The following is a 13,429-nucleotide window of genomic DNA, read 5'->3' on the forward strand; positions in this document are numbered from 1 at the left end:
GCCATTAAATCAACACAACAGATCAATTTAGAGTAGAATGTTCTTTAATATATTACCGTAACCATTCCTTTGTTTTGCTTCAACAGGGAGAAGATTGCTTGCAGACATTTAAATCTCTTTTGTTTTCTCTTTGTTCTCTGTTTCTAAGCACTGGATGCCCATTAACTTGTTGAAAATTACCCAGCTAACAAGCCACAGAACAAGCTAGCAATTTTCCTTAGCAGACTCCTAAAATGTCGATGTCTGTTTCTTTAAAAGATGGCTGAGGTTTCGGTTCCCTATTTATAGTTTCTTTCTATGTATTGTACATTTTCAGTTTGCTCAATTATGGCCACTTAAACACCTTCTTAACTTTATGAATTTCCATAATTATTTGTCCAGAAATGTTTTGTGCACATACAAATAATAAAGCAGAATGTGCTGGTATAAATCCCTTTATCCTATACTCACAAACACCAGAGCATGTCTGCACGGTTTAATACCACTGAAAAATTCTCTCTAGACATTCTAATGTCCTTGATAACACCTATGTACTGTAAGCATTTTTCACCTTCTCTCCAACATCCAGCCAATTAATAAATGATCCAGTCAAATGCTAAAATGGTAAAACTGACATGTCCTAAACAGGTATCGACAGTTCAACTCTTGACATCTTCACAGTAATGGCTTTTTACACTCCTTATCTCTGCGCTGAGAGTTTGGAACGGCCTTGTCTGTAGGTCACAGCGTTCGCAGTGCAAAGCTGGCTGTTTTCCTGTTTACCTGCTGACTCGTATGTTTCAGATCTGTGACCTCCCCTTCAGTGATCAACTGGGTGATTGTCAGGTACGTGTGCACAGGAATCAGCGCACGGCCCCTTCGTCCTAGACCTGAGGTCTACCTGAGCAGCATGTATTCCAGCAAACAGACTGCAGCCTTCATCTATTCTCAACAAAGTAAGGATGAGACACACAGCTCGTGCAACGAACCAACATTGTGTAAATGAAAAGATTGTTTGGAGTGCAAGAGGGGTCATCAAATCACATCTGAATGACAGATTATACTCATAGAACTTTAAATGGGGTGGCAAGGTCAGTAAAAGCACCCAGGAAAGACATTTACAGAACAGCAAATCAATGAAGTTTGAAGATTGGCACAAAATACTAGAATTAATTGAATGGAGCTATGAATGAAAAGGACGTGATGGCATTGAGTGTGATTGCAATGAAGATGCGCTGTAAGAGTTGCATTTCAAAGTAGTTATAGATGCAGGATGTCTTGGGGCTTTACAATACTACAACACACTCATCAAAACTTTATTTATTTAATATAGAAATGAATTGCACTGGATTCCCAAAGATGAGTGGAAAGAGCATTTACAGTAAAGTGGCACTTGAGAGCCAAGTTTGAAAAGCTGTAATTTGAAAGTGTTGAAAAGAACACACATACAGAGTTGCTGAAGTCCAACAAAACTTTTATACTAAACATTCTGTTGGGCTGCAGTGTCAATTTGAAATAAATTAGTGTCAATAATTACCTAAAAATGGTGCTAATTACACTAACAAGCTTTGTATGAATTACTCAGAGACAGTTGTTGTGGTTTATGTGGAGGGAAGTTTCCCCCCTTATTAACAAACAAGACGTGTAAAAGCCATAAGGGTGCGATACAAAACATTGTATCCAGATGGCTCAGTAATGCATGTGATGGTTTTGTGGGGGCATTTTTATGTGAGGTGGCTGTTGCGTGACAGTGGTTACCCTCTGAGACCATATATTTTCACCTCTGTCAAAAACCTTTTGACATAAATGGGACAATCACAAAGACCACAGATGCACCTGCTATGTTCTTGATAGGGTTTTTTGTCCTGTGCTTCTGTATGTATGTTTATTAACCTAAATAAATCCAAGAAATCATACAGCAGCAAAAAAAAATTAGAGACCATTCATAATTTTAATTTCATCAGCATTTCTAGATGTATTGTGGCCATTCCAGTCCATTGTCTGTTGAATTTTAATAAAATCAAACTCCAATGTGAAATACTGACAGCATAAAAAAAACCCATGAAAACTGTGATAAATGTTATATCAATATGTTTTACATTTTCCTAAATAGAAAATATTACTGTTGAATTGCATAAAAGTGAACATGAACTTATAGTATTTAAGGTCTGAAAAGAATACAGAGAAACTTTTCTGTTATTTTTGAACAGTTTCAATTGTCATTCTCTGCAAATAAATAAAATACAATAAAATCGTAAATTATTTTGAAGTTTTTCCGCGTCTGTATAGGATTTTTTTATTTTTATCTTTGATATTCTATTTAGAAATTGAAACTGGTAATGAAAACCACAATTCAAAGGGTTTTAATTTTGATTAAAGTAATTGAAAACAGTACTAATTAGAAAGTATATTGAATAGTATTAAATCTACAGTAAGTTACTGGCAAACCTGCAGCAAAAACTACAGCAAAGTTTTATAGTTCACTTTACAACAGTTTTGCTGCAATTAAGTAAAACACCAATACAATTAAGTTAAACTAGAAAATTATTCAATTATGTTCTAGTGTACATTTATCTAAAAAAGCGGACAAGTCAACAGTCAAGCTGGAATTACAAAATTTATTTATTTACTTTATTTACTTTTAAAAAAAAACAGTTCCCCGCCAAAGACAAGTTATTACGGCAATCAGTGTTTGTACTGTTCTACAGCAGGTGGCGCTATTACACACCTTTGGGAAAAAGTACAGAATGCCAGAACCTAGAACATATATGATTAAGCGGTTTTTAATGATTGTTTTGAGTGGAATCTGGGTGGAATCTGTGACAAAAAACGTTAATTATCTCAGCTGTTCAATCAAAGTGATGCATTTTTTAAGAAACCTACCCACATCTACGGAGTGATAAAAAAACGAACAAATGAAGATAGAAAAAAAGGGTTCTTTTGTTTAAAAGCTGAGACTCTGTTCTTTCATTTGACATATTGTTTGTCCATATATTCTTTGCAGACAATTTACATTGAGCCATTAAATTTGGGTGAAAATGTTTAAAAAAACGCTGCCGTAGGGTGGCAACTTTTTTTTAAAAAGACTGGCGGCGAATGAGATAAAAACGTTATATATGTTATTACATGTTATGTTTCAAGGCTTTCCTGAAGCTCAGTGGTTAGAGCATGGCTCTAGCAACGCTAAGGTCGTGGGTTCGATGCCGGGGCGATTTCACATACTTAGAAAAAATGTATGGATGCAATGTAAGTTGCTTTGGATAAATGTGAAAATATATACTATGTGTTAACATAAAATCCTGTTTTAGCAAATAATTGATTAGAAATTAATATATAGTTTAGAAATGCACATTTTAAGAAAATCTTTTTTCCCGTTTTATTGCTTGCCAAACCCAAAGACAATCAGAGTGTAGTTATGCAGAATGTGATGGCAGGGTGGAAGACTCCTAGGGAGTCTGTGTCATGGGGTTAGACCCCAGGTGTTGTTTTAATGCCAGCGTTACCACTCTCTTTCTCTGTCTTCACACACGCTCCTCTAGAGAACATGCTCCCAGACTTGCCCTCCACACAAAAAAAGCTCATACCACATGCAGCTAGAGAGGTTTTCTCAGACCATTAAAGCTGCGCAGACCAAAAGAAAAAGTTGTTCTCTTTTTGTATTTGCGTGTCTTGTGAATTGCGAAATGTGATTTTTATGCATGCTTTTTTTGTTTGAATAGCTTTAATAGATTCACACATGTGTCTTAAGTTGCCTTTGCGTCCTCCAAATAGTCTTTTTAGGGGAGGAATGAGCCGTTGCATTCAGCTCACACATTACCTGACGACACTCCGAACCCTTCTCATTTACATTTAGAGTGAATAGAACTCTGCCGCAGTGTCTGCGCTACTAGGACAAAGCTACTGTTTACAGTTGTATTGACAGTGAGCCAAGCAACTGTTATTTGTGTTCTCAGTGTTTTGACATCCTTATAGTCATAGAGTCTTGAGGAAATATGATTCTGTCAATTAAAATTAGATGCAAAAGAACTTTAGTTGCTGTCATGACATAACAAGTGAGTGATATATTTAGAAATGTAAACAAAGGATATGCATTTAGAATCTAGCTATCAGACCTTTTCGAACTAATGAAAATCTAGATTCTGATCTAAGTTTGAAAAGCATATTTATATTACAACTTTTACTTGTATGTCCATGTCCTGTTTTATGATATGTTTCATTTGATCATTTACATTTTGTTTTGCTATAATAGTAATAGCCATACCTTACATTTTCCACTGTGCGACGAGATCATCTTCAGAGAAGAAATAAGTGGCTTAAACTGCTGACAAGTGGGTTTATTTCTGGATAAAAACACTTCTGGCCTAAATAGATGAACCGGTGACTAACGTGTAGTATTATGCCTTGAGCTATACAAGAATTTAAATGAAATACAAACTGACTACTGCAATGTATAGTCTGTTTATTATATTAGTTGATGATCCATTTATTAGAGTGACAACAGAATATGAACAAATCTATGGAAAACCCTTTAGCTCTAAGCAGTAGGAAAAAAGGATTCAAGGCAGCTTGTCACAGCAGAGAGTTGAGCTAATTATCTGTGGATGAGGACTCAACTGTATTCACTGCTTCAAGTCAGAATTTCCCATGGGCTTATTTAACAAACCGGACATGAGGCTATGAGAACTCAATGGAATTGTCACAGATTTATTTTCAGCAAGTAAATACTTTGCTGCAAGCTTGGGTTAGATGCACACAATATTGGCTCTATAGTTAATAAACTAATTACATCTTGATGTGATTTCACTGATCTGTGATTATGGAGCGCTCAGTTTGTAAATGTACAACTAAAGCATCACCCGCATACAGTGCTGCAGTGCTCTTGCAGTTCAACTGATCCTGTACTGTAGATAGAAAAATCACAGGTGAGATCTCCTTAACATCTCAAATATGCATCGGTGAGATTAAAAGGAAAGCAAATGTAAACTTCTGCTTGAGTGTAATGTGTCTCAATTATTTCTCCTGATAAAAGACCCAGTAATCAAACACATGTCTCCATACGATTATGAGAGATCTCGACATCTCGTCACAAACTGAGCTCAGATTACCAAGATCTGGCATGGTTTGATTGTAGGGATGTACCAATATTATGGATACCATGTTATCACAATAGTAAAATTGTTTCAATATTATAGTGACTGTATAAAAACAATACGTATTCCGGGCCTAACATAGATGATACCTTTGTCAAGGTCTATCTGGTGCAATTATTTTATTTTATAAAAGGAATTTTTAGGTCGTTTGACCCATCTCACAATATTACTCATACCTCTGAGCAAAAGTTATGATTAGATGATAAAGAAAAGACGATGCTTTTGGCACGTTTCCAAGTCATCATTTGTCATTAAAATTGGCTTCCCGTAGTCGCTCGCATCAAATTCAAGACTCTGCTCCTGGCCTACAAGACCACTACTGGTTCGGCACCACCTTATCTTAAATCGTTAATGCAGACATATGTACCCGCCAGATCCCTACGCTCTGCAAACGAACGACGTCTTGTGGTGCCATCCCATAAAGGTAAAAAATCTCTCTCGCGCACCTTCTCCGGATCTGTTCCACCTATGTGGAATGATCTGCCCACTGCTACAAGATCTGCAGATTCTGTAGCCATCTTTAAGAAACGCCTGAAAACACATCTCTTCCGCCAACATCTGACTGATCTGTTCTGACTCTTTTCTTCTCTACTCTTTTCTTCTCTACTCTTAAAAAAAAAAAAAAAAAAAAGTATGAATGAATGGTTCCGTATACTGTGTTAGGTTATATGAGACTAGTCTTCTTTTTGATTGCACTTATGCTTTTGTTGTACTTATGCTGTCCTAATTGCTTCCATTATCTACCCCACTTGTAAGTCACTTTGGATAAAAGCGTCTGCTAAATGACTAAATGTAAATGTAATGTAAATGTCATTGTAAATGTTGAAATAAATATCGAACCGTGGACGTTATACCGAGGTATTATCGTACAGTGAGATCTTGATATTGTTACTTTCCTATTCGATTGAAATATGGCCAGGAAGCTATAGTTTGACAAAATAAGACTGTCAAAGGGATACAGATGATTAGAAAAGCACAAGGGAATGGGTGCCAGTTTACAACATTCTTCAAAATATCTTCTGTGTTTACTGTTGAAGAAAGAAAGTCATACATGTTTGATATGACAAGAGGGTGAGTAAATGATGGCAGAAATGTCATTTTGGATGAACAATCAGTTTAAAAGCTGGTGTGAATGCTAAGCGAACCTGGACTTAGAGTGTTTTTTTGGGTCTGAACCAAAATAACCAAGTGAAATTTACTACAAAAATAAAAACTCCCTGTTTTGCCTATATGATCTACAACAATTTTAGAGCTACACACTATTGTCTCATTTGTTTCTTTATTTCCCCTGAACAATTTTAGGAGAAACGTCTGATACTAACATATTCTAAGACATAAAAGATCAACCTCTTAAAATCGTCAAAATTCAGCCATTTTTTATAGAGGTCTGTAAAAATGCTGTTAGAATATCGAAACAATAGTGCCTCCTCGTCTGTATCTTCCAACGGAGAGTCGTATACGACATCTACAGGCGACTCTAAACGACTTCTCACCCCGCGCCTGTGAAGAGCCATTGTGGCTATTTGCTGGAATGCAGCACGAGTTCAAGAAGCAGAATGGGAAATGCCCTGAATCTGAAACATGACAGGAAAAAAAGAAAGTACATGAATGGAAACGGTAGGCCAGACACGAGTGGCTGCCTCGTGTCTGAAGCCCGCTGCTTTCTCTTGTCAGTGTGTGGTGTACTTTCTCTCTTTTCATGTCTGTGTGTCTACTGAAGAGATGTACTGCTTTCATACATCAGCATGGAGGCATTTGATATTCATGGAGAAAAAAAAGTAGGAAGGGAGAGAAACATCAGCGGGGATGGTGCTCGGTGCATAAGATTACCCAGTAATTATCAGCCAGACTCAATCACAGCGAAACGGCAGATCTGGTGCGGGCGCCGGGCGGTAATCGCAAAGATGGTTTAGAACCGCGGAGGCTTGCGTCTGCTAGTCGTTTGAAATCATACGAGTCTGGTTTGGCTCGTTACTCTGTGTCCCGGTTCAACTAAGAGCACGAGGGAAAAAATAAACAAGTCTTGAATTCTAAGCAGACTCACACTGACACAGTCCAAACACTCACTGTTTGTTTATTCACAAGTTTACTGATGTCTATCTTTTTATGTATTAAAATTGACTTCCTAATGTAATCTCGAGAAACGACAATGAATTTTGCTGGAATTTCTGAAAAATAACAACACACAATGCTTTCTTTCTCCAAGAAAAAGTGTGAAAGTGAGTGATAAAAAGGAAAGAGAGAGGGAAAGAGACCAAGAAAAAGAGAGACATAGCTCCATTACAGGGAGATCTACTGTTCCTCAACGGCCTCTTTTATCAAAGATAAGTAGTATTGATTTACTTCAAGGCAGAGAAAAGTATTGGATTTAAGGTCTGACATTTAATAATCTCCACCTTATCCATGGCGTGCGTTTACTTTAGATCTGGCTGAAAAGCACAGCATTGTTTATTTTTTGACTTATATGTTTACAATGAAATATGCTGCAAATGAGTTAGTCTGCTTTGAAAATTAATAATACTTTTACTAAAATTGACATCTGATAATGTTGGCTATAATCAGGGATGCAAACTCATCAGGGTTAAAAAAGGTCACAATGATGCAAGATCCCCCATATATAAAGTATATGAAGAGTGATGTTTTCCTGTCAGCAAAACAAATTCCTTGTATGTGCAAACATACTTGGCAATGAAGCTCTTTCTGATTCTGATACTATCTGCAATGTTGTCCTAAAAAAAAATGCAACACTCACATGCGTATGTTGTTCAAGAAAGTTTAGACTATCACATTATACTGTAGCTCAGCTAATGTGTAGAGAGATCGGCTGCGCAAAACATTACAAAACAGTTTGCCATCAGCTCATTAGCACATTTAACGTTACAGGGAGTGACGGGTGACGTGACAGACAACTAGGTGTCCAGTACTATTCCTCTCACAGACCCCACTCACCCCCCATTTTAAAAACTCATCGGATCTACACAAATCACAATATTGACCCATTTTTGATCGAAAACGGCAGATTTCGCTGAAAGTTGACAAGTTGGCATCCCTGTATAAGAGGCATTAGGAATGAAAACGAATCTCAGAAGCTTTGTAAACAACATCAACTTTTCCCAGAGTGAGTTGCGGCAGATATTTATCTAAGGGCCTTGCACAACATACTAGGCCGTGCACCTTGATGTCCAATCTATTCATAAAGAATGACACTGAGAGAAACCAAATGCTTGTTCAGCTTCGGTGCATCTCTGGTGAGAGGAATGCAATTTGAACCCTCCAGCTCAAGGGTAGGAGGAACACCCACCCCTCAATTTAAAATGGGTTAAAAACTGTTGATAATTATGCGTTGTGAAGAATAGTGAAAATGAAAAAAAGGAGGGGAGTTAGTTAAACTGCTTGGGATGGATGATATTTCAGTGCACTGCTTCTTCCAGCGAGGTAGTTTGGGGGGGTGGTGTTGGCGAGTGTCCTGCCTTTTCCTGCAGGTGGGCATTAGCTCAGACATGATCAAAGACCTCAAGTCGACAAGGCCGGCACGTTTATTCCCTAACCTGTGTTTACGGCATGTGTTTTTACTTATTTTTTTCTTTGCCCTGAATCAATGTCAGCAAGAGGTAATGTGTTTAAGGGGGGTGAGAACACCCCTGTTTTTTTTAAGCATGTCGCTGGTGAAGGATTAAGGATCAGAGCCGCAAAACTCGCCGATTGCTTGCATCAGACAATCAATGGTGTCGAGCAAGGCAGATGTGAGGAGAGCGAGAGGGCTGGCAACAGACATGCAAAGCACGAGTGGCCCGCTAAAACGCCTCCATTTCTCACCAAGATGGAGTGTCCGTACTCAGTGAACAGACAAGGTGAAGCACAGCTGAGACCCAGGTTAAACTCAGCAGGGTTTTGAGAATGGAATGATTATGTCAATTTGAGGAATTGAATGCTTGCCTCATCATTTACAGCACAAAGTGTCATCTGCAGAGTCTGTGTATGCATAACTATCTGGGATATGGGACCTGATAGCATAAACCCACCTGCAAGAGCAAAACAGATATTCTATACTGTAGTCTGATCAGCAGAATTTCTGTGATAGAGTTTATTGGTCACTCCTCTTTTTGTAAAATGCTTCCACAACAAAATCTTATCTACAGTGTTCATATTAATCTAATAAAAAAATCTACTTTTTACTGAGTTGCAAGCGTAGTTCTTACAACGGCAGTTGTGCTGTAAGTTAAATTAAAATGTCTGGCAAATGAGTATCAACTCTGTCTCTCTTAAACCTTGGACGTCCAAATTCGCTGATTTTCAGGAAATGAAAAAGACATATTTTTAAACGATTTCGAAACTTACAGAGCACTTTTTAATACTTGTATTGGTTCGATACTTGAAAACCAAGTGACACACATAAAGAGTGACTAATAATAATGATTTATGGCAAACAATAAAAATCATGGAGAAACAAGGTTTCAGATGTTTACTTTTGATTTAAAAAAGGAGCTTTGACACTGATAAAATGGTTTTAGTGATAAAAGAAAGATGTGCATGGCTGAATAATCTAAATTTAATAAAGATGCAAAGTAACTTAATCTGAAATCCAGCATTAGATCTACACTGTTCTGATCTGTATACATACTGTGTTTTTGTAATACATGACAATATATCTGAGAAGCAACATCAGAAGAATTGTTTGCCCAAAATGAAAATTCTTTTAACTTTTACTCATCCTCGTGTCACTCCAAAGCCATACGATTTTCTGTTGTCTGTGGAACACACGGATGAGGGATGAGAGGATGGTGATTGTATCTGTCAAAGCCTAAAGCAGTCCATATGATTTGTGTGCTGTATTTCAACTCTTCGGAAGTCAATCAACAGCTCTGTGTGAAAAACATAAAGAATTCTTTGTTCACTCACAGTCCTGCTCTCCCTGCCATCCCGATCTGCAGTTGACATGAGAATACAGATTTGTTCACAAACATCACAGACCATGCAGTTAGCACACTAGATATAATATACATACATTCTCACATGTATCAGAGACAGTAGATTTGAATATATGCAAAATAATGATATTACCTGTATTACATCACGGTAAAAAAAAAAGGTTATTCATATTTTGCTTTTTCAGATACTATACAATAATGTCACAACTGTTTCAGAAATATTTTTGAATCTTTTCTAAAAGAGTTAGTTAAAAAGCAAATGTATTATCTATTTTGACTTTTCAGAATCTATACATTAAGGCCAAAAATGTTTCATACATATTTTATTTTGTTTCTTAAATAATTCTTTAAAAATATTAATATTTTTTATTTAGCTTTTTCAGATATTATACAAATATAATGTGAACAATGTTTCAGAAATATTTTAGGTTTCTTTTTAACATTTTTTTACTACATTTTGGCAATCTCTGCTTTCAAATGCCAATTTTCATATCCCAAGCATTTTTTTGTCTTTCCTTGAAATGTTGTTACTTCTGTTCTTTGGTCCTTAAAATTAAATATGTAATCATATAACTTTTGAACAGAAAAGATGAATTAGAATGTATTTTTTGTAGGCTTTTTCAAACATAATTTTGAACAGTTTGTAGGGTTTTAAACTGATTCTTTTCTGTTTTCTTCCTAATGACGTACTTGATATACATTATATTCAAGTCATGTTTTATATCATTGCATTGTACAGATATTTCATTGTGCACATTTAAAGTACATTTTAAAGTAAGTCTATTACCAATCCTTGCTGCAGTGTCTAGAGTGATCTGCCATATCATATAGTACCCAGGACAAATCAATTCAGCTACACCTCATGCAATAAAGCTTGCTCAGAGCTTATAGCGGGTCCATAGACTGCAGTCCTTAATCACCTCAGATGAACCTGACCTTTCAGTATCACAGTCACAGTTGAGGGTTACTCTGTGTCATTATGTGAATGAGCTGCTTCCCTTCAACAAAGTGCACGATGATAAAAATAAGCTGACCTAACAAAATCTAACTGTCAAAACTTTGTCAAATCTCCAAGGTATCCAGCCCCAAAAATCTGAGGATCAATCAAGCTGACTCACGCGTTTTGCTGGTGCTCTCCTCAGGAGGGCGGGATGGTGGTGGGGTGTCACACCATGATAATACAGCAATCTATCATGGCGATGAGACTAAGTATTGGCTGCCTGTGACAGGCACTGAGAAATGAGACTAGACTGAAACAGACTTCACATACTCACCCGTTCAGCAGTCTAGTACCTGAACAAGGAAAGGACATTTTATAGTTTTTCACAACATAAAAAGATGTGAACTGATAAGTTCATCCTAGTGTACAATGCATTCTATGTGATAAAAAAATCTATCTCTAAGATTGTAAATGTTTTGGCCTAAACTGACATTATAAAATGTATATTTCAAGCATCCATTTGAACTGGAAGCAGTTGTAATGGCTGAAATGCACATCTGAGACAGCACATTCACTTGGCAACCACAAACAGCTTACAATAGAATAATGAATGCTTCCAGTTCAAATGGATGCTTGAATTATAAGTTTTGTAATGTCAGTTTAGGCCAAAAATTGTACAATCATAGAGCATCGGAGAGCCCTGCATCTATAGCGTGCCCTGAACCATGCCGGAGCGTGTTTTCCCCATTCTCCCGCTGGCCTACGCTCAAACTGTACACTGTACATCATTATATTGTGACTGCTTTTAAGAAAATATAAACAAAGCTTATTACTGTAGGTCTGTTTAACTTCACACGCTCGGTGCGCGGACCAATCCGCTTATTTTATTATAGTCATACGAGGGCGATATTAGTGTAAATGACTCAGTATGCTTTTAAATCAGCCCCTCGTACTTCATTATGATAAAGCCAATCGTTATTCGACGCTCTGCACTATGTTATGAATGCATGTTTTATATTATGCGCCTGTTTAAATTCCTCCCTAAAGTTCTGCTGTCATAGCAAAAAAAACATCTAATACGCACATCAGTATTAACTCCTTCCACGGCTTGACGTCTCCGGTTGTCCCTCTCGGTTCCGTGACCTTTCATTTCTCTCAAAATCGGCCACTTGAGAGTGCACATTTTAAACAGATATGTTCAAAACAACAATAACAGCGTAGCTTGATGATGCTATGAAGGCTTTTAACTATAATTCAAATAGTTAAAAACTTTTGAGATACTGTAATTACTCAACTGATTTACTCAACTCAATGGTTATTGGATATTTTACTGCAAAAAAGTTACAAACTGCACCTTTCATATGTGGCAGTCAAAACTTTTGTTTTAGATAAGGCGTTTAGTTTGGGCAAGTAAAAAGCTGGATTTATAGAGTATTATTATGGATATATAAAAAAATATTAATTTTGTATTTTGCTGGTTGTTGGCTTTAACAGATCTTTTCCACAAGTTTTTTTCAGTGTTTTCATCAACTTTTGCTAGCCAAGATGAATTCAGAGTTTCAAATCGTATTATTTCACCCCCTAAGGCTTTTGATGCAGGGCCACAACCAGAGTATGAAAATTAGTTCTAAAAATGATAAAATAATTAAACCTATTAATACAAACCATTCTTTACATTACAATAAATTAAATATAGTAATACACATAGTATCCATAAATAGAAGGTGTGATTTATAAAAAAGCTTTTATTTCTTTCACTACACTACGGTACGACATGTATCTGTTCAGATGTAAAAGACCATTCAGTATCTCAACACCTCACTTCATCACTGGATACATCCACTGCGTGCTGTCCAGTGTCTTGTGCAGCTTTGCCATACAGCAGGGGTGTCCAAAGTCATTCCTGGAGGGCCTGTGTCCTGCAAAGTTTAGCTTCAACCCTAATCAAACACACCTGAACAGCTAATCAAGGTCTCACAAAGCAGACTAGGAACTTCTAAACAGGTGTGTTGAGCCAAGTTGGAGCTAAACTCTGCAGGACTGTGGCCCTCCAGGACCGACATTGGACACCCCTGCCATACAGCAAACCTTTCAAATTGGTCTTGATTTACCAATTTCAACATCCTGATGAAACAAAATAATACTTTTCTCACATAAATCCATGTTTTAATAAAACTGAACGGTTTATGTAAAATAAGACTACTGCGAATTAACACATCTAAATCAACATTATTCTGTGCTTCACTACACTATGTGTGAATGCATCCACTGCATGCTGCCCAGTGTCTCTTTCGCAGCTTTGCCACTCAGATTTAACCCTGTTTAGTCGTTTTTACCCATGAAATTCCAAACGAAAGATCAAGAAAAGTTTTTAATGAAGTAAAAAAACGAAAAAGGCGCCTTTTTCAATCCCGTTTTTTCCTTTTAAATAA

The sequence above is a fragment of the Triplophysa dalaica genome, chromosome 1 (assembly GCF_015846415.1).
Source record: "Triplophysa dalaica isolate WHDGS20190420 chromosome 1, ASM1584641v1, whole genome shotgun sequence".
Lineage (NCBI taxonomy): Eukaryota > Metazoa > Chordata > Actinopteri > Cypriniformes > Nemacheilidae > Triplophysa > Triplophysa dalaica.